Genomic DNA, 25,947 nt, shown 5'->3' on the forward strand with positions numbered 1-25,947 from the left:
GCTAATGCAATAAGGTACAGAAAAAAAATACAGATACTTATAGATGGGAGAGGAAAAATAATACTGCCTTTATTCACAGAAAATGTAATTATCTATCCAGAAAATATAAAAGAATCTATAAGAAACTACTAGATATAATTAGTGACTGGCAAAGTTTGAGAACATAAGATCAATATATAAAAATTGTTTTTTTTCCTTGCCTTGCTATAAAAAAAATCAACTGTATTTTTATACACAACAGTGAAGAACAGGAAAATGAAATTTTTAAAAGCACCAGTTGTGGCCAGGCGCAGTGGCTTATGCCTGTAATCCTAGCACTTTGGGAGTCCAAGGTGGGCAGATCACGAGGTCAAGAGATTGAAGCCATCCTCACCAACATGGTGAAACCCCGTCTGTACTAAAAATACAAAAATTCGCTGGGCGTGGTGGAGCACGCCTGTAGTCCCAGTTACTCGGGAGGCTGAGGCAGAAGAATTGCTTGATTGCTTGAACCCGGGAGGTGGAGGTTGCAGTGAGCTGAGATTTTCCAGCCTGGCAACAGAGCAAGACTCCATCTCAAAAAAAAAAAAAAAAAAAAAAAAAAAAGCACCAGTTACTACAGCACCAAGAAACATGTGATACTGAGGGATCAATCTAACAAAATATTATAAGATTTGTATGTTGAAAAGTATCAAAAACACTGATGAGAGAAATCGAAGACTTCCTTGCAGAGATACACTGTGTTCATGGATCAGAAGACTCAATATCATCAGTATTGCAATTCTCCTCCAAATTATCTATAGATTTTAATTCACAGCAAATAAAATCCCGTTTCTTTTTCAAAAATTTATAAGGTAACTCTAAAATTATATGGAAAAAATAATTTAGGATAACCTAAACAATTTTGTAAAAAAAAAGAAACTTGGAGTACTCATACCAATTGATTTCAAGACTTACAATAAAGCTATAATATTCTAGACAGCATAGGCAAAAGGGTAACATAGATCAATGAAACAAAATAAAAATTCCAGAAACTGATCCACACATATATGGTCAATTAATTTTTGACAAGGATGCCAAGCTAATTCAATAGACAAAGTATAGTTTTTTTCATCTTATCAACAAATGATGCTGGAACAATTAGATATATCTATATTCAAAAAATGAATCTCAACCTGTATCTTGCACTATACATAAAAGTCAACCGGAAATTCATCATAGCCTGAAATGTAAACCCTAAAGCTGTAAAATTTCTAGAAAAAATAGAAGCAAATCTTCATGATCCTGAGTTGGGCAACTGTTTCTTAGATAGGACAGAAAAACCATTAACCATAAAAGAAAATATTGAGGCCAGGCACAGTGGCTCACGTTTGTAATCTCAGCCCTCTGGGAGGCCAAGGTGGGAGGATCTCTTCAGGAGTTTGAGACCAGCCAGGGCAACATAATAAAACCCTGTTTCTACAAAAAAAAACACAAAAATTAGCTGGGCATGGTGGTGCACACCTATAGTACCAGCTACTCGGGAGGCTGAGGTAGGAGGATTGCTTGAGTTCAGGAGGCCAGCAGTGAGCCATGATTGAACCAGTTCTCTCCAGCCTGGGTGACAGAGCAAGACCCTGTCTGAAAAAAAAAGACAACACAAGACTGAAAAATGGAACTTCAATCAAAACTTAAAACTACTGCTCTTGGGCTGGGGGTGGTGGCTCACGCCTGTAATCCCAGCACTTTGGGAGGCCAAGGTGGGCAGATTTGCCTGAGCTCAGGAGTTTGCAACCAGCCTGGGCAACAAGGTAAAACCCCATCTCTACTAAAATACAAAAAATTAGCTAGGCATGGTAGCGTGCACCTGTAGTCCCAGCTACTCAGAAGGCTGAGGTAGGAGAATTGCTTGAACCCAGGAGGCGGAGGTTTCAGTGAGCCGAGATCGCACCACTGCACTCCAGCCTGGGCGATAGAGCAAGACTCCGTCTCAAAAAAAAAAAAAAAAACACACACACACACACAAAACTACTGCTCTTTGAAACACACTATTTAAAAAGTAAAAAGACAAGCCATAGACTGGGAAAAACATTTGCAAAACACATATCTGATAAAGGACCAGTAGCCAGAATATATAAAGAACACTCAAAGCTGTAAAGCTGTATAATTTTTTTTTTGATACAGTCTCACTCTGTCACCCAGGCTGGAGTGCAACAGTGCGATCTCAGCTCATTGCAACCTCTGCCTCCCAGGTTCAGGTGATTCTCCTGCCTCAGCCTCCCGAGTAGCTGGGATTACAGGCGCCCGCCACAACGCCCAGCTAATTTTTGTATTTTTGTAGAGACGGGGTTTCACCATGTTGGCCAGGCTGCTCTCGAACTCCTGACCTCAAGTAATCTGCCCACCTTGGCCCCAAAGTGCTGAGATTACAGGCGTGAGCCACTGCGCCCAGCCCAAAGCTGTATAATTTTTCAAAACCCTGCCAAATCAAAAAAAATGTTAAGACACTTGTTCAAAATCATTAGTCATTAGGAAAAATGCAGAATAAAATTACAATGAGATATTACTATTCACCTACCAGAATGGCTAAAGTTTTAAAGGACAGACAATAACAATATTGGTGAGGATATGGAGCAAATGCAACCTTATATGTTGCTGTTAGGAAACAAAAATGGTATAGTCACTTTGAAAAATAGTTGGGCAGCTTAAGATATAAAGTTAAATACATAGTTTTCATACTACCCAGTATGAAAATGTACCCAGTACATTTCAGTCTATGATGCTTTTATATATTTACTGAAAACAGGATATACATCTACACAGAAACCTGAACACAATTTTTTTTTTTTTTTTGGAGACAGTGTCTTACTCTGTTGCCCAGGCTGGAGTGCAGTGGCACAATCTCAGCACACTGCAACCTCCGCCTCTCGGGTTCAAGCAATTCTCATGCCTCCGCCTCCGAGTAGCTGGGACTACAGGCACACACTGCCACACACAGATAATTTTTATATTTTTAGTAGAGACGGGGTTTCACCATTTTGGCCAGGCTGGTCTCGAATTCCTGACCTCAAGTAACTCGCTCACCTTGGCCTCCCAAAGTGCTAGGATTACAGGTGTGAGCCACCATGCCTGGCCTGAACACAAATATTTACAGCACCTTTATTCATAACCACCAAAAAGTGAAAACAGTCCAAATGTCCATCAGCTACTTGTGAATGGATACACAAATTATAGTGTTATCTCTTTAATGGAATTCTACTCAGCAATGAAAGGCAGCAAACTGGATAAATGCAAGGACATAGATGACTCCCAAAAGCATTATGCCAAGTAAAACAAGCCAGACTCAAAGGCTATACATTTTGATCCCATTTATATGGAATTCTAGAAATGACAAAACTGTAAGGGACAGAAATCAGATTAGCGGTTGCCAGGGGTTGGCAGTTTAGGGAGGGGACTGACTACAAAGGAGCATGAGGGAACTTTTTAGGTGACAGAAAATTTGATTATTTTGATTTCAGTGGTGATTACAATTTATATAATTTTGTCAAAATTCATCGATTTTTACATACCTAAAAAGGGCAAATTTTACTGTATGTAAATTATACCTCAATAATTCTCAAGAAAAAAGTTGTGTTACAAAAGTAACAACCTCGAAAGAGGCAACTATTTTAGGCAGAGATCTACAACTGATTTGAACTGAAAAGGCTGATTTCTGATTATAAATTTAAGATCATGATTAAAGCACAGGAAGATATGCAGGGCAGATTAAGTTCATGAAAGTTGTGTATGTGTCTTTCACTGTTAATTGATATAATTGTGTAAAAAGGGGCTCTGGTAAGAAGGTGAGAAAGGCATAATTAAGAACCAAAATACTCCATTTGGTATTTATTCAAAACAGGCTGACAACAGAATAAATGGCCATAATTGTCCTTACAAATTGCTTGAGTTTGTAGATGACTCATTCAAAGAACTGCCTAAGGAGACAGGAATTTTATTCAAGTACTAATTCTCCTCACTTCACAACCACTCTGATTTAGAAGAGAAGGGGTGAAATATTTTTATTCTATGCAATTTCTACCTCTTGATCAGAGTTCTGAAAAGACATAGTAGAAGCTTATCTAGGCAGCAGAGACAACAGGGTGGGAGAAGATCAAGAGTTTTCTAAAACCCCTAAAGGGCTTTTCTCTCTGTTTTGGCAGGCAGGTAGCTTATCCAGTAGTGGATAAGCCAGTGTGCATGGTTCTGGCTTTGCAAGGAGCTATGGTCAAAACAGTGTGGTTTTGTGTGGTGGCTCACACCTGTAATCCCAACACTTTGGGAGGCCGAGGCAGGAGGATTCCTTGAAGCCAGGAGTTTGAGACCAGCCTAGGTAACAAAACAAGACCTCATCTCTACAAAAAATTTTTTTAAAAAGCCAGGCATGGTGGAACACGCCTGTGGTTCCAGCTACTTGGGAGGCTGAGGTGGAAGGATCCCTTGAGCCTAAAAGTTCAAAGCTTCAGTGAGCTATGAAAATGCCACTGTACTTCAGCCTGGGTGACAGTGTCAGACCCCATCTCTAAATGAAACAAAACAGTGACAGGATCCATTTAAGTACCATTATCAGAGCCCCAAGGAAGAAGTAAACTGAAAAACAGACTATAGAAACTTGTATTTATTCACTCATTCCTTCATCTATTCATCCAACAATTATTTATGGACTGCCCACTCTGGGCCAGGCTCTGTGTTAAACTGAAGACATAAAGATAACCTGGACTGAAGTAGTTTACATTCTTCTGGTGGGCAGGAGTGGGGGGTGTATAAAGTGCAACAGCATCCAACAGGCTGGAGTACACCTTAACAGAAGAGGAAAATCAGACTTGTGATTTTTCCCCATATACCATTTTCTATCAAGTTCTCAGTGCCCCAGAGTTCACCAGGAAAGCAAAAATGGCAACCACTCCAGGCAGTGGGAACAGCACATGCAACAGAAGTACAAGTAAGCACAGTGTAGCCAGCAAACTTCATTAAGTTCTAGGGTACTAAGAACCTGATAGAAAATAGCATGTAATAAAACTGGAGAAGTAGGCATGAATCAGAAAGGTCGAAGGCTTCATGAGTTATGCCAAGAAGTTAGATATCCTTGTGGGGTGTGGGGTAAACAATGGGCAGCCTATGAACAGGGGAGGAACAAATCAAGATTTGCATAAAGAAAGATGATTCCAAAAGCAAGTCGGAGATTGGCCAAAAAAAGAAGGAAGATGAGGAGTTTCCTGTATTTTAGCTGAAAAGCTGGTGGTGGACTAGAAAGTTGGTGTTAACTAATGGGTACTAGTTTAATACCTGAGTGACAAAATAATCTGTACAGCAAGCCCCCATAAGTTTAACTATATAACAAACCTACACATGTACCCCGAACTTAAAATAAAAGTTAAATTAAAAAGAGAAAGTTGGTGTTAACTGGAATGGCAGAAAGCCCTCCATGAACCACCTTTCAGTCATGCAGAGAAAATGACTCATTCTCCTGCCCAATGTATATCTCTAGCTAGCCATCATGATTGTTTATTCTCTACCCCAACTGGACTAGCAGCTTCCTAGAAACTGGAATGCTCTCTCTCACTCACACACACATGCATGCACACATACTCATCTCCCCATTGCCCAGCTAAAGGTAGATGTTTAGTAACTGTGCAGACATTAAGGAATGAGTGAATAAATAAATGAATGCATTGATGGTTTTGGCACAAGAAACCAATAGAGAGGTACTGCAAAATGCGATTGATGGGTTATCTTGGGAGTTACCAAGCTATCCATCTGATGGAAAGTTGAAGTATAAGCTTCTGAGAGTCTTTTTCAATACGAAGATTTCATGATTCTAGTTCTCCCTTGCCCCTAATTAATTTTTTTAAGACAGGGTCTCACTCTGTTGTCCAGGCTGGAGTGCAGTGGTGTAGTCTCAGCACACTGCAACCTCCACCTCCCAGGTTCAAGCAATTCTCATGCCTCAGCCTCTCAAGTCTCTGAGATTACAGGTGCACACCACCACGCTTGGCTAATTTTCCTATTTTTAGTAGAGATGGGATTTCACCTTATTGGCCAGGCTGGTCTCCAATTCCTGACCTCATGTGATCTGCCTGTGTCGGCCTCCCAAAGTGCTGGGATTACGGGCGCGAGCTACTGCACCCGGCCTAGTAATAGATTTTTAAAATAAAGGTTCCAGAGAAAGAAAACTACTGATTTTCATAATTAAGCTACTGAAGGCAGACAGCATGGCAGATCAAAAAGTACAGAATGTCAGGTGCTTGGAGGTGGACCCAGAAGCAAGGCCTAGAAGGAAATCCAAGTGACAAGAGCACATTACTAGAAAAGACAGTGCAGCAACAACCAAAGGTCCAGGCAGGTGAGCAGTGAGCATCAGGATACTCAGCAAGGTAAAAGCAGACAGAATATAACATCAGGGAAATCTGGTAAAAAGGCAATTAGTGGGTGAGCATCAATAACATCAGGATTGGGCAGCAAAGACCCAACCACAGGTATGGGTCTAGGCAGAGCTTAAGTTCCCCAGAAGCTTAGCTAAAAAGAAAACATGTTCCTACCTTTGGATGAATTGGGGTGCCAACCATTGTACCCATAAAAGGACTTCACAGGGGATAAACAGAGTAAGGACCAGTTTCTGGCCCAGAAATACAAGGGCTAGTCTTAATCACAACGAGCCAGACAACAGCAATCTTACAAAAACATGACCACACAAAGTCAGAATGATACTAGCAAACATGCTGAACTGCTGAGCTAGCAGTCTGAGGTTCCCAAAATTCTCTCTAACTCAAGACAGGCTAAGACTCAAAGCCTCATTCAGGGCTGACCTGCCCCAGCTCTGTCCATTGGAAAGCCATGTAGACAGAGAAGCCAAGAGGCCCACAGAGTCCCCCCAACATCAGAGAGTATGAGGCACGCCTCTAAGTTCAAAAGAGGTGCTCAAAAATACCAGTGAAAGAGAATGAGAGCCTGTCACACAGAAAGAAAGGAGAAGAGGAATATGGAATCCAGTATACAGAGATCTTGTCTCTGTACATTTACTCCACTCACAACTACTTTTAGGAATGTTTGTCGCCCAGGCTGGAGTGCAAGTGGGGCAATCTCGGCTCACTGCAACCTCTGCCTCCCAGGCTCAAGCGATTTTCGTGCCTCAGCCTCTCGAGTAGCTGGGACTACAGAAGCGTGCCACCAAGCCTGGCTAATTTTTGGGTTTTTTTGTTTGGTTGTTTGTTTTTTACTAGAGATGGGGTTTCACCATGTTGGCCAGGCTGGTCTCGAACTCCTGACCTCAAGTAATCCGCCTGCCTCAGCCTCCCAAAGTGCTGGGATTACAGGCATAAGCCACCAGGCCTGGCCAAAAATGCATATCTTAAAAAGCTCTATGGCCCATAGGTATTACCTAGAAATCTATTCATGTTCACATTTCATATAATTTATTCATTCTCATATTTGTAGTCATATCTAGAAAAAAGAATTTGACACCAGGTTAAGATCATGTCCCCAACTATATATGAAACGTTTTGTGGGAAAATCAGATTCCTCTTACATTTTTATCTAATGCACCTTATCATGAGCATAACAGGTAACTGGGAAGACAGTCAATATTGCTACTCTTATTTCCCATTCTGAACCACAGATTTAGACGGTCTTAAGGGGTTTAAGCAATGCTCTGGCCTTTGTACTCTCACTGTACAGACGAAAATCTGAGGACCATTGAGAAAGTTACATAACAAACTACAAAAAAAAAAAAAATTGCACAACAAACTAGTGGCAGAGCCAGCAAAGACACCCAGATGCCTATGTTCCTTCCATGTTTGCAGTATCATCAAATCTGGTAGAGATGCCTGTCATTAGGAAGTTAAATCCAGTAAAATGTATTTACTCATAATTCTTTTTTTTTTTAATAATTCTTAACTCTTTCCAATGAGCTCATATATATAGCCCAACAGAAAATCTGCTCTTTCCACTCACACAGACCATCGATACTTGATACGACAGAATGGAAATCCACTAGAGCTTACACAATTTAGATTCTCTAACTCCAAAGCAAAAGAAGGCCTCAAGCAACATTATTTGATTATGAGATTTTGCTGCTGGGAAGAATTAATCAAATTCATCCTAGAGGCTCATCTGCTGCATGACATACTCATTCCTTGATACTGAAACTCCCTAACAAATTTCAACACAAGATGTGATGGTGACTTCTTTTCCTAGTACTTTCTGATCTTCATCTGTTACCTTGACTAGCATTTGAAGGAATGAAAATAAGGAGGTTGCTTTATCCCTAGTATCACACAATCTTTTGTATTTATATTAAAGCTGGGAAGACAGAAAAGGTCTCACTTAAGGACACACTTTTCACTACTTATGAATACGAAATAAGTGAAGAAGACAAATACCACATGTTCTCATTCATATGTGAGAGCTACAAAAATGGATCTCATGAAGATAGAGAGTAGACTGGTAGTTATCAGAGGAAGAGTTTGGGGGAAGGGAAGATGAAGAGAGGTTGATTAATGGGTACAAATATACACTTAGAAGAATAAGACCTAGTGTTTGATACATCAGTAGAGTGACTATAGTTAACAATAATCTACTGTATATTTCAAAATACCTAGAAAAGAAGATTCCAAATGTTTCCAGCAAAAAAAAAGAGATAAATGTTTAAGGTGATGGATATCCCAATTACTGATTTGATCATTACACATTTTATGAATGTATCAAAATATTACAGGTATCCCAAAATATGTACATCTATTAATGTATCAATAAAAATAATAAAAAACTAAAATTACTGAAGAGGTGAGAAAGTCTAATAACTGGTAAATCATAAATAATTGAGTTGGTATGACATCGAAGAATGTGATTTTAATTATTTAATGTTATTCATGTGTAATCAAACAAAAAATTTTGTTGAAAATCCCAGTATATTTAGAAGAGCTAAACAAATAAACACTGCACAGCAGAAACTAGAACTTGACCAACTTTTTGTTACCTATAAAGCATAAGCTGTTGCTTAAATATGTTTTATTTCTCTAATTAGTAAAAGTGGGACTTTAAGGAAAAAAACTTTAAAATTTACCTAAAACCGGCCGGGCATGGTAGCTCACGCCTGTAATCCCAGCACTTTGGGAGGCCGAGGTGGGTGGATCACCTGAGGTCACGAGTTCGAGACCAGCCTGGCCAACATAGCAAGACCCCGTCTCTACTAAAAATACAAAATTAGCTGGGTATGGTGGAGCACACCTGTAATCCCAGCTACTCAGGAGGCTAAGGCAGGATAATCACTTGAACCCAGGAGGCAGAGGTTGCAGTGAGCCGAGATCATGCCATTGTACTCCAGCCTGGACAAAAAGGGCAAAACTCCATCTCAAAAAATTTTAAAAGTGAGTACTAGATTCTTCCACGTGGTAAACGGATATAAGAGATACTGGAAAGTGACAGTGAGGAAAATAATGTAAACCTAAATATCCTTTAGCTTACTTTTTTGGCATTTCGCTCAAATTCAGGGAGTTCCCCTAGACCTCATTAGGCAGAACTTAGATTAATAAATTTGTCCAGCAAAAAATCCCTACTTTTAGAATAAGTTTTTTTTTTATTTTTTTTTGAGACAGAGTCTTGCTCTGTCACTCAGGCTGGAGTGCAGTGGCACGATCTCAGTCACTGCAGCCTCCACCTTTTGGGTTCAAGCGATTCTCCTGTCTTAGCCTCCTGAGTAGCTGGGATTACAGGTGCGCACCACCACACCCAGCTAATTTTGTATTTTTTGTAGAGACAGGGTTTTGCCATGTTGGCCAGGCTGGTCTTGAACTCCTGACCTCAAGTGATGCACCTGCCCCAGCCTCCCAAAGTGCTGGGATTACAGGTGTGAGCCATTGCGCCTGGCCTAGAATAGCTTATTTTTGTCTATTTGCCTTTTATAGTAGATGTGTCTAAACATAGTGAGATATTTTCATACATTCATGTGTAATGATCAAATCAGAGTAATTGGGATATCCATCACCTTATTATAGGCATGCACCACCATACCCAGTTAATTTTTGTCTATTTGGCTTTTATAGTAGACGCATCTAAACACAGTGAGATGTATTTTTTCTAGTGATAAATCAAACTAGAATCCAAAACTACTAATAATATACTAAAGGTCACCTTAAACATTTATCTCTTTTTTTTGCTGGAAACATTTAGTAGAGACAAGGTTTTGCCATGTTTGAACTCCTGGCCTCAAGCTGTCCGCCCGCCTCAGCTTCCCAAAGTGCTGGGATTATAGGTTGATTAATGGGTACAAACATACACTTAGAAGAAATAAGACCCAGTGTTGGATAGATCAGTAGGGTGACTACAGTTAACAATAATCTACTGTATATTTCATTCTGCTGAATGAATAAATAAAATGAACCATCCTCCTCTGCAGAATCAGAGACGGAAAAATCAATACAAATCATTTTTAAAAAGATAACTGTACAGTGTGTAAACCTAAGAAACACTACTTCAGACAGGTGACCAAGTTAACATCATCAATGATAAGCCTGTTGACACCATGTACCGTGGATATATGATGAGAATGGCCCTTCACCTCCCTGGTCTTCCTCCCCAAAATCCACAACTCACATCTAATCATGAGAAAAACATCAGACAAATCCCAATTGAAGGACATTCTACAAAACACCTGACCAGTATTCCTCTAAACTGTCAGTCACCAAAAACAAGGAAAGTCTGAGAAACTGTCACAGCCAAGAAGAGTCCAAATAAATATGATGACTAAATATGATGTGGTGTCCTAGATGGGATCCTGAAAAAGAAAAAGGACATTTGAGAAATACTAAGGAAATCTGAATAAAGTATGAACTTCAGTTAATTTTATATATATACATACACACACACACACACACACACACACACACACACACACACACACACACTTTTTTTCCCTTTCTTGAGAAAGAGTCTCTCTCTCTCTCTCTCTCTCTCTCTCTCTCTCTCTCTCTCTCTCTCTGCCCAGGCTGGAGTGCAGTGGCACAATCTCGGCTCACTGCAACCCCGGCCTCTTGGGTTCAGCGATTTTCAAGTCTCAGCCTCCTGGGTAGTCCCAGCTAGAACTACAAGCGTGCCACCACACCCGGCTAATTTTTTTGTAATTTTAGTAGAGACGGGGTTTCACCATGTTGGCCAGGCTATTCTCGAACTCCTGACCTCAAGGCCCAGTCAGCCTCCCAATAATAATAATATATTAATATTGGCTTATTAATTATGGCAAATGTACCATTCTAATGTAAGATGTTAATAGTAAGGGAAACTGAACCAGGTGTGGTGGCTCATGCCTGAAATCCCAGCACTTTGGAAGGCCGAGGTGGGCAGATGGCTTGAGCTCAGGAGTTCGAGACCAGCCTGGGCAAAATGGTGACATCACGTCTCTCCTAAAATACAAAAATTAGCTGGGCATGGTGGTGCATGCCTGTGGTCCCAGCTACTCGGGAGGCTGAGGTGAGAGAACTACTTGAAACGGGAGGCCAAGGTAGCAGTAAGCCAAGATTGGGCCACTGCACTCCAGCCTGAGAGAGAGTGAGACCCTGTCTCAAAATAATAAGGGAAACTGGGTATGGGGCATATACAGGTATCCCAAAATATGTACATCTATTATGTATCAATAAAAAATAATAAAATATTGTTCACTATTTTTTCTAGTGATAACTCAAACTAGAATCCAAAACTACTAACAATATACTAAAGGTCAACTTCAGTGAAAAGTGAATTGGGCCAAGGGCAGAGGCTCACACCTGTAATCCCAGCACTTTGGGAAGCCGAGGTGGGTGGACAGCTTGAGGCCAGGAGTTCAAACATGACAAAACCCTGTCTCTACTCAAATTACAAAAATTAGCTGGGTATGGTGGCACACGCCTATAATCCCAGCTACTCAGGAAGCTGAGGCATGAGAATTACTTGAACCTTGGGAGGAGGAGGTTGCAGTGAGCTGAGATGGCGCCACTGCATTCCAGCCTGGGCAACAGAGTAAGACTCTGTCTCAAAAAACAAAAAAAAAAAGAAAAGAAAGTGAATTGTTTACTTTCTGTGCACCTTTTCTACTGGGACAGTCTTTCTGAGAAGTGCTTTAAGTGCATGTTAGAAGCCAGGGACATTTAGCCAGGCGTGGTGGCACGTGACTGTAGTCCCAGCTACTCAGGAGGCTGAGGTGGGAGGATCTCTTGAACGGGGAAGTCAAGGCTGCAGTGAGCTATGATCATGCCACTGCACTCCAGCCTGGGCAACAGAGCAAAACCCTGTGTCCAAAAAAAAAAAAAAAAAAGCAGCAGCAGCCAGGGATATGAATTAGGAGTGGGGTGGGTAGAGAGTGAGTGGGGCTGCTGGAGACAATGTTCCCATGGCACTGACCCTGGTTAACAGTCTTTGAGCAAGTACTATCACTTGCTGTAATTCCTTCTTCCTCATCCTTTGCTCCTTTTGAATATGATGATTTCTAGGAATGAACCTTCTTTATGACACATGCTGTATATTATTCGGTTTGAAGCAGGCTTGAATTTATGTCAGTAAGGCAATGTTCTTTTTCAAAGCTCTCGGTTAGTTCTTAAGATATCAGAACCTGCAAAAAGCACGTGTAGGGCTGTTATTATCCCTTCAGATCAATAGCTCAGTCACTACTATGAGGTATTAAGAAAGGAATTAGGAAGACAAGCAAATCTTTAGGGCTGCATCTATTCTAGCAAAAGAAGCACAGTAGTGAAGCACAAACATATTTTAATAAAAGCCATTTTAGCAAGTGAGCTCTTACCAAGCAAAGAAATCCTGGGCTACTCTACCCAAATGTTTTCATAAAGGTTTTAGCTATGAGGCAATCAGATTCCAGGAGCTACAGGCAAACAGAGAAGGCTTGGAGGCTGGGGGATGAGTAGACATGGGTATGAGTAGATGTGGGCAACAGGTGGACACAGGAGCATTTACACAAATACGTTAGGTTCCAACTAAGTGCTCCAGAATATTCACTAAAATATTCATTTTAATGTCAAATCGCTTCACAATTTAAATCAATATTTGAAACATGTCAACTGCATACACCTGTCTCCTAATAAAGTAAAACTTAAAAGGAAATACTGAAAAACAATGGAGAAGGTCTCACTCAGCAAGAAATGATATTCTTCAGAATCTCCTACTTAAATAACAATCTCTTCTGCTACTCTTAGTGACTTGTTTCCATAGAGTACAGTATGGAAAGAGGAAAAATAGTAACTTAACAGTGGAGGAACCTGGCAATCACTACTTTAGATAGCTGAGTTATAGCAACACCAACAGTGGTAAGTCATGCTGTTAACATTTACCTTTGATATGATATGAAATGGCACTTCATCTCTCGTCTTCCAAAACTCAGTAACACCAGTCTAATCATGAGGAAAACATCAGACAAATCCCAGTTGAGGGACATTCTACAAAATACCTGACCAGTATCCCTCAAAATTGTCAACATCACCAAAATGAAGGAAAGTCTGAGAAACTGTCACAGCCAATAAGAGCCTGAGGAGACATGATGACTAAATGTAATGTGGGGCCGGATGCAGTGGCTCAAGCTTATAATCCCAGCACTTTGGGAGGCCGAGGCAGGGGGATCACTTGAGATCAGGAGTTCAAAACCAGCCTAGCCAACATGGTGAAACCCCATCTCTACTAAAAATACAAAAAAATTAGCCAGGCGTGGTGGCGGGAACCCCCAGCTACTCGGGAGGCTGAGGCAGGAGAATTGCTTGCACCTGAGAGGCAGAGGTTGCAGTGAGCTGAGATCGCATCACTGCACTCCAGCCTGGGTGACAGAGCAAGACTGCGTCTCAAAAAAAAAAAAAAAAAATGTAATGTGGCATTTTGGAAGGGACCCCAGAACAGGAAAATGACATTAAAGAAAAACCGAGAAAATCTAAATAAAGTATAAACTTTAGTTCAAAATAATGTATCAATGTTGATTCATGAATCGTGACAAATTACACATTACTAGTGCAAGATGTTAACAATAGGGAAAATGGGTGCAGGATATATGGAAACTACACGATCTTTATAACTTTTCTGTAAATTTAAAATGATTCTAAAATAAAAATTTTTTTTAAACATTTAAAAAGATTTCTTGGTTATCTCAAGAAAGAATCCCCAAACTCTGCTTCTAACCACATATCAGAAAGAGAATCAATGAGCCCTGGACACCTGTTGTACAAGAAAGAAACCTGCAATTAATTTCCTATGGATCATCTAATAGTCATCAGATGGAAGTGGTTTTGTCAAAATAGTGTCTTTGAGTCAAACATGAAGTGAATTAAGAGCCAGTGGCAAAATCGGGGATGAGCGACCTATTTTAACAATGTGGTCAATCCATCAGCAATAACAACTTGATTGTGTAGCACAATCCTGGAGCCTGAACAGCCAAGAATATGCACATTCAAAAATTGCTAATGCTGGCCGGGCGCGGTGGAACATGCCTGTAATCCCAGCACTTTGGGAGGCCAAGGCGGGTGGATCACGAAGTCGAGAGATCGAGACCATCCTGGCCAACATGATGAAACCCCGTCTCTATACAAAATACAAAAATTAGCTGGGTGTGGTGGCATGCGCCTGTAGTCCCAGCTACTTGGGAGGCTGAGGCAGGAGAATCACTTGAACCCGGGAGGTGGAGGTTACAGTGAGCCATGATCTTGCCACTGCACTCCAGCCTGGCAACAGAGCGAGACTCCGTCTCAAAAAAAAAAATTGCTAATGCTTCACAAAGCTTTAGATACAAAATCAGAAACTACCATCTAAGCTTTAGGGGGGAAAAAAAGTTTTGTCCTTTTACAATAAACATTTTTGAAAAAAATTAAAACCCTCCAACAGTTACTATAGAATCCTGGACTTATATGGCAGTATATAAAAGTCAGGAATTCAGGAGGCAGAAGTTGGAGAACCCTTATTTTTTAAAGTTCAGGTTTGAGTAGACTTGTTTACAGTTCAGTTGGTCAAGCAGAGCTTGTTTACATTCCGGGTGACATCTGAAGACATCAACTGATAAAATGGGGAGGGGGCAAAAAGCAGTTCATTACCCAGTGTTGGTAAGAAACAATGCACTTAATTTTGTAAATAGGTAAGGAGGTGTAAACTGGACTTTATATTTTACTTACCAAGTGTTATGAATGTTTGGGTTTCCCCTCCAACCCCAAGTTCTTAATATTGAAATCCTAACCTTCAATATGGTATTAGAAGGTAGGGCCTTTGAGAGGTGATTAGATCATGGCAGTGAAGCCTGGAGGAGTTAGTGCCCTTAAAAGAAGCCAGACAGTTCCAAAGTGAATGGACACCATCCTGTTTGGAAGGCTGCTACTTAGATCAAAGAAGGTAAAAACAGATCCACTCAGTGGGCTGAATTACATGCAGTTTTTCTAACAGTGATGAAAGAATTGAACAATGGTGCAAACCCCTGGGTTTGGGTTTTTACTGACTCATGGGCAGTGACCAATGGCCTAGCCATACACTCAGACAAGAGGGCCATGGACACCTGGACTATTAAAAGAATGCCCAAATGAAGCATGGTCCTGTGGAGACGTGAGGGGGCATTAAAGGAGAGTAAGTCAGTGCCCATCAGAACTCCCTTCCAGGTTTGGAAGTTGACTGGAATCGACAAGTAGATATCCCTGTGTGCTCCCTTGAAGTGGCCACCTGGGCCCATGAAATGAGTGGATATTGGGGTATTGTAGCACTACAGTGATGGGCTGAATCTAGACATGTTCCTTTTGCACCTCTCAGGCACAAAATGCCAGAAAGAACTGTTCTGTTTCTCAGCAAAAGAGACAGAGATTGCTGATGGCTGCGGGGCAGATTCTCTGGTGGGAAGGCCCTGAACATAGCTGGCAACTGAGACTAATGCCGGTAGCCCCGTGGGGAGGCTAAAAATGGGACCTGACAGGAATAAACACTGACTCTGGAGTGGGCTTTGCTTATCTAATGGAAGATGAAAATGCTCAGAGTACCATAAAAAAATATAGAAGATATTGTATAGATTTGGATGGCTGGCCATCATTTTTTCAGACCAAGGAACACACTGTACAGCCCACAAAGTCCAACAATGAGTAGCAAGATATCCTTAGCGTAACAGTTTGACAGAGAAGTAGAATGGGCAACTGAAACCTTGGTTGTCTAAAACGGGGAGATAAAAGCATGAAGGGCTGGCTTACACACCTTCATGAGTGTGTGCTCACACCTCAACACGAGTGGGACTAGAGTGTCCCTGATAGATTTTTTTTTCCTCTGTTTTTCTGGTTTATCTGGGGAAGAGGGGGTGGGGAAGATGCCGGTATGAAAGAAAATTAAATCTTGGAACCCCAAAATCACTAAGCTAAAGGGAAAAGTCAAACTGGGGACTGCTTAGGGTAAACCTGCCTCCCATTCTATTCAAAGTCATCCCTCTGCTCACTGAGATGAATGTGTATCTGATTACTTCCTTTGGAAAGGATAATCAGAAACTCAAAAGAATGCAATCTTTTGTCTCTTATCTACCTATGACCTGAAAGGCCCCTCCCAGCTTCAAGTTGTCCCGCCTTTCCCAACTAAACCGAGGTACATATTGATTGATGGCTCAGGTCTCCCTAAAATGTGTAAAACCAAGCTGTACCCCGACCACCTTGCACGCATATCATCAGGACCTCCTGAGGCTGTCACAGACCATCCTTAACTTTGGCAAAATAAACTTCCTAAATTAACTGGACCTATCTCAGATATCTGGGGTTCACACTGATATGACTATGTAGTTCCTGCCAAGGGAGGACTACACTAACATAACGACTATAGTTTGTTCTTTCTTCCTCAAATCACCTCAGGAAAAAAACATTAATTTTTTCTCCCCTACCTGATGCAATGGCCCTAGGACCAGGGCTGCAAGTACAAGTGTTAGAACAGCAGGGATGATTTCTAAGCAAAAAACAAACTATGTTTTTAAACCTTACGTCAAAATTCCTAAGGTCATGATGGAGTGTGCCTTCAATCCATCTAGCAAAATTGGGGCTGTGATTGCAGCTATATTGCCTGGTGGTAAAAATAGCTCACTAGTTCTACACCTCTGTAACCTTACCCTGTCTGAGTAGACTGAGGAGGAGGTACTTGCCAGACTTGTACTGCTGCCTGCTATCTAGACTAGCACAGTGGCAATTCTAATGTCTCTTCCAATGTTGAAAAAGTTAGTGTACCAACGGAGAGAAGGAGAAATACTAGCTGAAATTAAAGAAATGAATAAATGGGATATTGAGGAAAATTAAATATTATGTTACCAACTCAAGAGTCTCAGAGCAAGAGATAACATTGTCTATAAGCTCAATAATCCCAGATGCCTGAAAGGGTAAAGCTATATATATTTACCAAGGCCACTCCTGCTTTTGGAAGCTGACAAGATTGAGAGGAAACCCACAAACAGGAGTGGCCTCATCTTGGAAGACATTCATATACTATGATGGGCTGAAGTAATTATTAATGATTGTGCATAGTATATACTTTTATGTGAAAAATCCATAGTCAAAAACCAGGGGGTGGCCTGTGGTATTATGGTATATACTGGTTTTCATCCACGGTTCCTGGCTCATAACTTCCATAGCCCTTGTTACAGCATTTTGTTATAATGTTGGGTGTGTTAGGACTCAGGGGGCAGGCCTCTGACCTTTTCCTGCCCTCCTTTCTTATTGTAGGTCTTAAGAGCCTTCCATGCAAGGGTCCCACCCTATACCCTGGGGGAAGGAATGCTGATGTCTTGAAGCTTCCATAAAAACCCAAGGGGTCAGGGTTCAGTAAGCTTCCGGATAGCTGACACATGGAGGTTCCTGGAGGGTGGCACCCCCTGGAAGGGCCTGGAAGCTCTGAGCTTCTTCCCCCATATCTCACCCTATGCGTCTCTTCAACTGTATCCTCTGTAGTACCCTTTATAATAAACCGGTAAGCATTAAAAAAAAAAAAAATTTAACTATAAAAAAAAATTTTTTAAGGCCAAAGAGTTTGCTATCCCTCTCTCTGATTTCAACCAGAAGACAGCGTCTGCAAACCGGGAAGAGTGCCCTCACCAGACATCCTATCTGCCAGAGCCTTCATCTTGGACTTACCAGGCTCTAGAACTTTGAAAAGTAAATTTCTGGGTTGTTTAAGCTACCCAGTCTGTGGTATTCTGTTATAGCAGCCTGAACTAGGGCAAAGACAACCTTCACTCAATATTTTTATAGAACACCGGTTTTCAAATTTTATTATGCCTCACCATCACCTGGAGGGTTTGTTAGAATACAGATTGCCAGGCCCTACCCAGAGTTTCTGGGGTAGTACGTCTGAATCAGGGGCCTGAGAATTGCATTTCTAACAGCTCCCAGGTGATGTGATACACTGTCTTGTCTTTTGTAAACACTCTAACAAAATTAGAAAACCTACGATCAAATGTAAGGACCTAAACAAAATTCAAAACTAAATTTACATAATTTGTGAATTTTCTGCTTTCTCTTTTGCAACAAATATTTTTTGAGCATTTATTCCAGTGCCCAGAACTAGACTGGACACTGGCACTGGGTGGAGTACTGAGTAAACTAAAACACGCATGCTTTTGGCCGGGCACGGTGGCTCACGCCTGTAATCCCAGCACTTTGGGAGGCCGAGGTGGGTGGATCACCTGAGGTCGGGAGTTCGAGATCAGCCTGGCCAACATGGTGAAACCCCATCTCTACCAAAAATACAAAAAATTAGCTTGGCGTGCTGGTGGGCGCCTGTAATCCCAGCTACTCGGGAGGTTAAGGCAGGAGAATAGCTTGAACCCAGCAAGCAGTGGTTGCAGTGAGCCGAGATCACACCACTGCACTCCAGACTGGGCGACAAGAGCGAAACTCCATCTCGAAAAAATAATATGCTTTTTTATTTTTTAGATGTTGTTCTACAGGTAGAGGGGGGCTAATAACTAGTCTCGTAATTCATTAATTACAATTGCAGAAAGAGGTACATAAGAGAAGTACAAGGTGCTATGAGGCCCTGTAAGATTGGGTGGTCTGACATTAGCCTGGGTCAGGGAAGGGTTCTTTAAGGAAAAGACACTTGAACTTAGTTCTCAAGGAGGAGCAGAAATGGGGTCCTCGGGGAGAGAGCATTCCATATAGTGGGAAAACTGCACACGGTAGAAACAGAATACAGTAGGAGGGTAGATCCCTCAGAGAAGGCCAGAGATACTGTTGCAGGCAGGCATGCAGAGCCTAGCAGGCAGAGTAAGGAGTCTGAATCGTGCTCTAAGTATGAACGGAGCTACTAGGGATTCTTAGCTAGAAACTAACTTAATGTATGTTTCAAAAAGAGTCAGCCTAGCTGCTTTGCAGAGATGGAATAAGAGTAGCAAGAGTGGATCCAAAAAAACAATTCAGGGGACCACAATCTGTGGAATTGGGTGATGGACTGGGTAAGATGGAGCGAGGGAAAGGAAGAAAGATTCAAGGCTAACTCTACAAAATGTTGTGAAGTGATTAGTAGTGCTTTTTCCAATCTGAACTGAATTTTTCCCTATGGCATAGTGTGAGAGGAAAACAATGGATTTTATCTGTGCCTGGGAAAAGACGGGGCTTACAAAAATAAACAGTAGGATGACAGATCAAATGTTTCCCTTTTCCAAGAATGGAAAATTCCTTTTGAGAGCATTATATATTAAGCTCGTAGTTAGCTTTAATGTCTCCTTTCACATTTGTGGAAGCAGACTGACAGGATTATTCATCTCATGCCATAGTCTCTGAACTATAGGAGCATCTTACTTCTACCTTCTCATAGCATTTGTCACTTTCTGTCTTGTATTTTCATTATATAACAATGTTTCTTATCTCCCTTCTAAAACTGTAAGTTCCCTAGTGAAACATAATTTACCACAAAAATAAGAAATCCCAAAGACAATCTATGTACTCCAACCTAGGGATGTTGTAAGTAGGAAGGGGATTAGAGAAAAAATAGGCAGAAAATTATTTTCTTTTGGCTCATTAAACAAATGAGTTATCCTTAAAAAAGTGACACAGGAAAAGTTTTTTTTTAAAGTACTTACATATTTTATGTAAAAATGTTTAAAGCAGCAATCAAATATAATTAAAGAAAATAGTAAAAGGTTGGAAAATATTGCCTGCTGTAATTGGAAAGGCTACTAAGCAAGATTTGGAAGATCAAGGGCAAAAATGAATGGAAGATCAAGGGCAAAAATGAAAATACTTCCACTCTTTCATGTCACCACATCCTTAAACCGCACTGACAATGGCTAATTGAAGTTAACTAGAGCTCTACAGCAAACTCAGACCATAAATAATTTCTACCCTTCGCAAAAATCTGTCTCCCCTCCCACCGCCCCCACAACAAATACCTCTACAGTCCAAGTATGTGCAACACTCTTAACTGTGTGTGGCAGAAGAATCTTAGTCCCTCCCTTCTTTGGGAGCTAAGCTTTCCATCTAAGAAAAAGCCAAGGCTGGGCATAGTGGCTCATGCCTATAATCTCAGCACTTTGGGAGGCTGAGGCAGGTGGACATAAGTTACTTAAAGCATATGTAGCTTGAGCCCAGGAGTTCAAGACCAACCTGTAGAGTGAGACCCCATCTCTACAAAAAAAAAAAAATTAGCTGGGGTCATGGCATATACCTGTAGTCCTAGCTACTTGGGAGGCTGAGGTGGGAGAATCGCTTGAGCCCAGGAGGTTGAGGTTGCAGTGGGCTGTGGTTGCACCATTTTACTCCAGCCTTGGTGACAGGGCAAGACACTGTCTCCAAAAAAAGGAAAAAAAAAAAAAAGTCAAGAAAAAATCAGATACCTCAGTCCAGGTCCTAGCATAACTCATTAATTTAACATTCATTGGCCGGGCATGGTGGCTCACAGCCGTAATCCCAGCACTTTGGGAAGCCAAGGAGGGTAGATCACGAGGTCAGGAGTTCAAGACCAGCCTGGCCAAGATGGTAAAACCCCGTCTCTACTAAAAATACAAAAATTAGCCCGGTGCGGTAGCAGGCACCTGTAATCCCAGCTACTCAGGAGGCTGAGGCAGGAGAATCACTTGAACCCGGGGAGCAGAGGTTGCAGTGAGCCGAGATCATACCACTGCACTCCAGCCTGGGCAACAGAGTGAGACTCTGTCTCAAAAAAAAAACAAAACAAACAACAACAACAACAAAAACAAAAATTCATTAAGGCCATGTATTGCTTGCAGTAGGTGAATATGTGGCACAATGGTGTCTTTCCACGCTAACTACTTTCTGATGGGGTCTGATAAGGTCCTAGACTCAAGCATGTTAAAACCAACCATGCATTCTTATAGGCTTCGTAACAACCCAAAATGGTATTTCTTGCTCACAAAACTTCATTTGGGGATTTATTCAAATGACACCTTCTCAGTGAGGCCTTCTTCACCCTTTGAAAAACTGCAACCCTCACCCCTGACACTTTCTATCATCATTCTCTGCTTTATCTTTCCTTTATCACTCATCACAGGAGATATTACAATTATGTTGTTTACTGCCTGTCTCCCTGTCCACTGGATTGTCCTCCCAAATCTGTTCTTCCTTTCTTCCTGAACACCTCGCTTTCCAACCAGAAACTACATTTCCCTGTCTCCCTTGTGGCTAGGGAGGGCCACATGACTAAGATTTCTCCAATGGCATGTGCGCAAAAGTAATATGTGAAAGTTTCTGTCACCTTCCTAAAGAAGCTTCTCCACACCCTTTCCTTCATGCTGGCTGGAACTTTAAAAATTAAATGCTGTGAAAGACAGAATTGACCAACACAGCCTGGAATGGTGGATGGCCTCATAGAAAAGAAGCTGCTGGCCGGGCACGGTGGCTCACACCTGTAATCCCAGCACTTTGGGAGGCTGAGGGGGGCACATCACGAGGTCAGGAGATCGAGACCATCCTGGCTAACACGGTGAAACCCCGTTTCTACTAAAAATACAAAAAATTAGCCAGGCATGGTGGTGGGCGCCTGTAGTCCCAGCTACTTGAGAGGCTAAGGCAGGAGAATCGCTTGAACCCAGGAGGCGGAGGTTACAGTGAGCCGAGATTGCGCCACTGCACTCCGGCCTGGGAGACAGAGCGACACTCTGTCTCAAAAAAAAAGAAAAGAAAAAGAAAAGAGACTGCTTACCTTCTCTGGGTTGTTACATGCCAGAGAACCAAACGTCTATAATTTTTTGGCCACTGTATTTTGGAACTCTTTGTTACATTATTTTACCCTGTACCCTAACAACAGCTTCCTACATTAGAATGTAGAGACAAAAAGGTCAGAGATTCCTGTCTGTTTTGCTCATCAGTCCATCCCTACCAAGTAGAACAGTGTCTGGCATGTGATAGGATACTCAATAAATATGTGTGAATGGATTAAATAGACAACTTTATTATCATCGCCCTCCCCATCTCCAGATCACCTTCATGGCTACCAGAAATTAGATTACAAAATCCAAATGCTCCCCAGAAGTTCCTATATCCCATTCACTGCCATCTTCCCCTGGTTCCACTGAGTGTGCCCTTCAGCCCCACTAGCCTCCTTTAAGCTTCTCCAATGTGCCTGACTCTTGCCCAACTCAGGGTCTTTGAGCAAGCTGGTTCCAGTAACTACTCCCAAACCCCTTTGCAGAAGTAGTCCTCATTCCTTCAGTTATCTGCTTAAATGTCATCTCCTCAGACAGAACTTTCATGTTACCCTATCAAAACATATCCTATTTCTGCTATCTCTGTATCCTATTCATTTTATTCATAACACTTATGAAAATGAGTAAATAAAAAATGTGTTGGGTTTTCCATTCTAAACTGGATTATAAGGTCCATCAGGACATGAACCACTTTTGTTTTTATTTACCACTTGGTCCCCATTGCCTAGCATATAGTGCCTAGCTGGTTATAAATAGGTAATAAAGGAGTAAACAAATGAACTTCACTAAAGATGTTGCATGTTTAAGTATGTTGGGGTGGATATGAGTTACTTAAAGCATATGTAGCTCTCCATAAATACAGTATTCAAATGTCCTTGACTACCTTCCTGACAATAACATAAGTTTCTATTTATGGGGCTATAAACCAATGCACAAACCTGGCAGAGTTTTTATCGCTTTCTTAGAAGGATTATCACTCCCTCTTTGCACTACTAGCTTTTAGTTGCTAATAAGCAGGTAGAATTTTAATGACTCCTATTGGTATGATGGACTAAGTAGCTTTTACTAGGATGTTTCCAATGCAGGCTCACATGGGGATATAATTTAAAATAAATGATTATTATACTTTAGGACCATGCCAACTGGCCTCCCAGGACCCAGGACTAAAGCTCCTCTGCTTTCTCAGGTCAAAGTTTCAGTTAATCAATTTGCTTCTAAATTATGTAAGCTGAGATTGCTCTCTAAAACTGTATGGGCACCAGCCAAACTGGGCACATGGAACAATCTGGGGGTACTCAGTGACAGAGACTTTAAACCACACTGCTTTTGGGTTTTTTTTGTTTTGTTTTGTTTTGTTTTGAGACAGAGTTTCGCTCTTATTGCCCAGGATGGAGTGCAGTGGCGTGATCTTGGCTCACTGCAACCTCCACCTCCCAGGTTCAAGCAATTCTCCTACCTCAGCCTCCCGAGTGGCTGGGATTACAGGCACCTGCCACCACGCCTGGCTAATTTTTTTGTATTTTTAGTAAAGACGGGCTTCATCATGTTGGCCAGGCTGGTCTCAAACTCCTGACCTCAGGTGATCCACCCATCTCGGCTTCCCAAATTGCTGGGATTACACGAGTGAGTTATTGCGCCCGGCCCACACTGTTTTTAAATAACATTTCTTTCCTTCTGTATCTGGTCTGTGATGTGATGGTGGATACACAAACTTACGCATGGGATAAAACTGCATAGAACTAAACACATACACACACACACACACACAAATGAATACAAAATATGGAAAATCTGAAAAACATTGGTGGACGGCATCAACATCAGTATCTTGGTTGTGGCATTATAGTGCAATTTTACAAGATGTTACCACTGGGGAGAAATTGGGTAGAGTACGTGGGATCTCTCTGCATTTTTTCTTACAATTCCATGTGTATCCATAAATATCTCAATAAAATTTTACATCAAAAATGCTGTTTCAACACAGAAACTCTAGGATACTACAGAATTCAGCTGGTTACTTTTCTGAAGAAAACAGGAAGGAAGACGATGGGGAAATGAGAGAAAGAGAAGTAGGAGTAAATACGAAACTTCATAGTGGGAAAGGTTACTAAAAGAACACTGCATTCCTGTAGCCTGCACGTCCTTAGAAACACCTCATAAAGTAACTGTGGTTTTACTTTACTCACAGGACTATTGCTAGATCTGTGGGAAAGAACTATAAGACAGTTGCTACAAGTTTGAAAACGACAGTTACTAAACGTATGAAAGACCTGATAATCTACTTTTTTACCTCAGGTATTGGCATATTCCACACATCTGTACTATTCTTGAGTGTGATCACTTAGGAATGAATATGATTTGAACTCATGTTAAGAGAGGGTGTCAAATTGAGAACCAGGCAGATCCACCACCTACAGTAAAAATGACTCTAAATTGAAGAAATTAGATCCCGAAGATTCTTGGTGAATTTTGAAGTCTTCATCAGTATATCCATATTAAAAGGAGATGACAGAAGCCAAAATAAAAGAATTATGGGCTGCCTGTAATCCCAGCACTTTGGGAGGCCGAGGCGGGCAGATCACGAGGTCAGGAGATCAAGACCATCCTGGCTAACAATGGTGAAATCCCATCTCTACTAAACATACAAAAAATTAGCCGGGCATGGTGGCAGGTGCCTACAATCCCAGCTACTCAAGAGGCAGAGGCTGGAGAATCGCTTGAACCCAGGGGGCAGAGGTTGCAGTGAGCCGAGATTCTGCCATTGCACTCCAGCCTGGATGACAGAGTGAGACTCTGTCTCAAAAAAAAAAAAAAAAAAAAAAAGAATTATGGGCTGACAGGACAACTGGATTAAAATAAGCATCAGTTTCATTAAAAACGGCTAACTTGAAGATAAATCTTTTGACTCCAGCTCTTTAGAAGATCTAAAGTGACCTTGATGGACAGTGGAAGAAATCACAACATGGAATTCCTTGAATAAAAATTTATTGACTTTAAATAATTTTGCCTAACGTTACAGATACATGATAAAAAAAAAAAAACCTCTTTAAAAAATAAAAAAGAACACTGCATATTCTGAAAACACAGTCACATATCCGAAATCTACTTCAGGTCACAGTGTCAAAGAGTAAGAGACCAGAACGTTTGTTAAGGAACATCTAGTTCCATACCTGCATTCTAAAGACCTGAAAAGTGAGGCTCAAAAAATAATTTGCAAAATGTTAAAAGTTTTAGAAAAAAGAAACAGGAGACTAGCTCCCAACATTGGCATAGAGAAAGATTGCTTAAACAAGATACATAAAGCATTAACCATAAAGAAAAAGACAGAAAAATTTAACTACATTAAAATTAAGAACTTGTTTATCAAAAGGTACCAAAAAAAAAAAAAATAGTAAAAGGAGAAGGCAAAGTATCTTAGAGAAGATATCTGCAACACAGATAACCACAAAGCTTTAGTGTTTTGAATATGAAAAGGACTCTTAAAGTTAGTATGAGACAGATAACCCAATAGAAAATAGTAAAAGGAAATAAACCAGTATATAAGGAGAGAAACATAAATGGCCCATAAACATATGCAAAAATGTTTAACTTCATTAGTAATCAGAGAAATGCAAATTAATATCATCGTGAAATAAAATTTCACACACCATAGATTGGCAAAAAGAAAGAACTCAAACAATAGCAAGTGTTGAGAAAATATAAATCAATGGAAACTCATATATTGCTAGTGAGAATGCCCATTGGTACAACTACTCTGGGTAACAATTTTACCTCCTTTTGTAAAGATGCACATTCCAAGACCTATGATTACGTATGTGAGACTTCCTATACATACGGTT

At 41.0% G+C, this 25,947-nt stretch overlaps 1 protein-coding gene across 5 annotated transcripts in view; it reads right to left on the bottom strand.

Annotated features, from left to right (window-relative positions):
* The window catches only part of ATP11C (ATPase phospholipid transporting 11C (ATP11C blood group)), a 206,628-nt gene that overhangs the window by 159,164 nt on the left and 21,517 nt on the right, over positions 1 to 25,947 (bottom strand). The gene's annotated exons all lie outside the window — the stretch shown is intronic.

This window comes from Gorilla gorilla, chromosome X (assembly GCF_029281585.2).
Source record: "Gorilla gorilla gorilla isolate KB3781 chromosome X, NHGRI_mGorGor1-v2.1_pri, whole genome shotgun sequence".
Classification (NCBI taxonomy): domain Eukaryota; kingdom Metazoa; phylum Chordata; class Mammalia; order Primates; family Hominidae; genus Gorilla; species Gorilla gorilla.